Here is a 3992-nt window from a genome sequence, read left to right as displayed (position 1 = left end):
CCCAGACCTCTGTAAAATCTGAGATGGAACGAACCTATTTCACATGATTTTTATAAAAATCTTCTGATTTTCAAGTGGTTTTCCATTTTCCTAAACTAAGGTTTCCCAAAAATTTCTTTCTTCAAAACGTTTTGCTAATTTTAAGTTTTTTATCTTCTATTCTTATGTGTTTTTGACCGATTTCGTAGAGTTTTCTTCAACCCTAACTAGTTTATGCTAAACCTCCAATTTTTTGACATTTTGTTTGGATTCTGAGTTTGTCTGGGTTACTTGTGCACCGACTTCGTTCTATGCTTTGGTTCCTGTGATTTTTCTTTAGCTTAATTCGATGTCTTGATTTTTACCCTAATGTGCCTCTATTAAGATTCCTGGTTCGACTTCTCGACTAATTCTATGTGTCTATATTCATTCTGTTTATTCATGGAAAACCTATATTTTTCTCCTTAAATCAATGTTGTTTTGAATTATTGATTTACTAATTTGTTTTGTTAAAACTTATATGTTGAGTCTTGATTATTCCTTTATTTGCAGCCTTATTTAGTTTCTTGCCTTATTTGAATTGTCTGCGATACTTGCTGATTCTTACTAATTATTTCCTTAATTAAACCCATGTTATTTACCCCCAATTACCCATTATATGCCTAAGTTTCACTCGATTCTTCTTTCCTTAAATGTATTCTGCCTTTACCGTTGGGTAATTACCATTACGCTAATTTGTGTGTAATTGATTCTGTGGCTTCCTTAATTTGCTGAATGATTGATCTCTTTTACCTTATTCTCCTTGCTCTTAACTACTATATATACTCCCATTTATTCTCACTTCTAGACACGAACATTAGTTCACAAAATACTCTCACACTTTTAAAACCTCTCTCTGTTACTTGCAATTCTCACTGACCTAGCCGGCTGTAAGCCAATGCTAGCTATTTGCACCATATCTACTTTATACTTTGTATTCTCTCTCCTTAACTGGTACATCCTGATTCAATTCAAAGTCCAAAACTCTATGTGTTTCATTGTTGTTTTAGTTCATTAGTTGTGACTTCCAACCCTGTTTATTGTTTACTATCATGTTGCTCAATGTGTATCTAGCATGCCTAGATCACACTGCCTAACTACTATCTCACCTGGCATGTTGGAGTTTATTCTGTCAGAATCTGTGACTATTTTATTTATTCACAATGATCTGCTTACCGTTTTGTTTAGCATGTCCAATCCTATCTTGTGGTAATTGCATGCATCTTGTTGCTCATTAGCATGTCCAAACTACATTGCTTGTTAACTGTCTCACCCAGGATGTCTAAACTCTGCCTGTTCTATATGTGGTCAGTATCTCTAAACTATGAGTGTTTATGTAGTGCCTGCTTAGTTTGTTCATTTAAGTCTTGCCTACTCTGCTTTACTAATGAGATCTTACAAGGCCACTCTAGTTGTGTGTCCAAGGTCTATATGTTTTCAACATGTCTTTGTTGTAATCTTTATAACTAACTTATCAATTATACAAATTTTTGAGAAGTTTGTGCATCTGTTTGCTTATACACTAGGTTGTATTCTATGTGTCCCAAACCCCCCTCTCTATGTGTGGAATCTGTTTGCCAAAGTGTTCCTGAAGCTGTTTGTTCTGTGACTTGTGTTATGATTTCAAAATAATTTTCATGCTTTTCTCAAACTGTTTTACCACCAAACTAGTACTGGTTTCCTGAAAATCTTTTCACTCTAAGACCCTTCTTTACACTGTTCACGAAAACCTTTTCAAAGTTGTGCACTCTCACTTATTCTTAAATTATTAAGTCATGCCCCTCTGGTATTGTACTACTTAGAGACCCTTGAGATTTCTGTTAACTCTAGCGTATCAGAGCTGGCTCTTCCACACTGCATATAATCAGTCCTTATTTGAGAAAGTTTGGGTGTGAGCACTGCCCGAGATCCTTGAGGTCCTTAGGGAACTCTGACACACCTGGACACAAATGTGGCAATGAATCTTGGGCATTAGAGACTAGTGAAGGCTTGGTACATCAGGATTTACTTTGGGGCCTACTTCAGGTTCCCTATAGCTTAATTTATATTTATGTAATTTATTCAATTATTGGTCTGTAATAATTAATTCTAAATTAATATAGGGGTAACTAGTGAAAAGAGAGGGTAGTTGTATGGTAAAGTAGATAAAATTGGGTAGAAAACATGCTTCTAGGTTTTATATTGTGTAAATCTATGTTAGAAATCATGTTCTAGGATTACTATATCTATTTGCATTCAAACCATGCCAAACTTGTGCACTAGACATCCTGATTTAGGGCATGCACGTTTGTCGCTTCAGTATACTACATATCATGTACCATTATTCCATCTTTTGATTGGTGCATAAGTACTATCGCATAGAGATATTTCCATTAGGTCAATAATCTCGTTTTAAATAAAAATAGTCATCCCATGTATGCATTAGATATCATACTTTAAGAATGTTGTTTGCATCTATTGGACCCTGTCTATTTCGATTGAAATAGATAACTGACTATGAAAAGGTTTAAACAACCTCACACACAAGCATCATGTCTTAAAATAAAATAAAACACCTGTTATAATCTGTGTCATCTAGGATAGCATGTTTTTAGTTTGAACAATTTCTTAAATTGTTAATCGTCTCCTGTAATTGTGATTGCAAATAGTCCCCCGCCTAGGCAAGCCTTAAGTTATCAGTCTCTATATATACATAAATTGGAAACTGCATTTGATTGTGTTAAACTGCTTAAGCTTAACAGGCTGTAATACCAGTAGGCAAACTGGTTAGGATTCTGCCACTTTCTTTATGCATATCTTGTATCTGTAACATCCATCTAGATATCATGTTCTTAGGATTTATGAACTTCTCCATAATCTGTGTTTTAGACATGCTGTTTGTTTGCCTATATACGTGCGGAGGTAAATATGAGTCTTCTAACTGTTTGTCCCTATCTGCTTGTCCTACATGTTATTTGCTTGTCGCCTAGATTCTTACCTTTTAAAACCTTAGGTTGTCTAGAACTGTCCAGATTCAAAAGTCCTAAATTCCTCCAGGACCATAAGGAAGGGACGGGTAGCAACACACTTAAAGATCGTTAATTAAACTCGCTTATATAACTGCTAAGGGGAGGTTAATGGGTAGTAAAAGAATATGATGACCTGCACATTAATGTCACGTGTAGCCCCTCTCATTGAGGAGTGATTACCGGGCATTGTATGGGTATGATCTTGTAGGCTAATCAACTTAGGACTTCCCTTTACCAATTCTCGTATGTGTTTAAATTCTATAAACTTCCTCTCCTTTACATATACATGTGTAAGCTGTCCAAACCTCTCTTATTTTCATTATCTGAATTTCTATGATCATATATGTATTTATAATGTGAAAATTACCTTTATTTGCAAATATATGTTGAAACTGTTTACTTGTTAAAATGACTAATTCACATAGTTTAAGTTCTGTCGGAACCCACCGTTGTGGACCGTGAGGGGTGCCTAACACCTTCCCCTCAAGGTTATTTTGAGCCCTTACCCTAATCTCTAGTAATGCAAACTAGTTACATGAGTTAATCGCTCTAGGTGCCCTAACATACTATAATCCGTTAGGTGGAGACTCTTCAAATACCCAATTCCCAAAAAGAAACGAGTTGTTCCCCAAAAATGTCGAAACACAGACTCCTGTGAGGGAAAAAAGGGGGCGCAACACTCGAGGTGTGCATATCCCGGCCAAGCTCGATTCTTACTTTGAGCTTCCGAACTCAAGATCGGGGTATGACCAAGTCTTCGAAATTGAGCTCTCTGATTTAGACCGTATACACATAGTCCCCGCGTTTCTTAGAATTAAATGATATGAAACTAATTTGAATTCTCAAAGTCCTTTATGATGGCATCATTCTTATGACGTAAGCATTGAAATGACCGAAGCATCCCATCGGTTCTTTTTCCCAAAGAGCATTAAATGCACGCCAGAGCTGGTCGGCCATCAATATTAA

This window comes from Nicotiana tabacum, chromosome 3 (assembly GCF_000715075.1).
Source record: "Nicotiana tabacum cultivar K326 chromosome 3, ASM71507v2, whole genome shotgun sequence".
Lineage (NCBI taxonomy): Eukaryota > Viridiplantae > Streptophyta > Magnoliopsida > Solanales > Solanaceae > Nicotiana > Nicotiana tabacum.
This window is presented reverse-complemented; position numbering follows the sequence as displayed.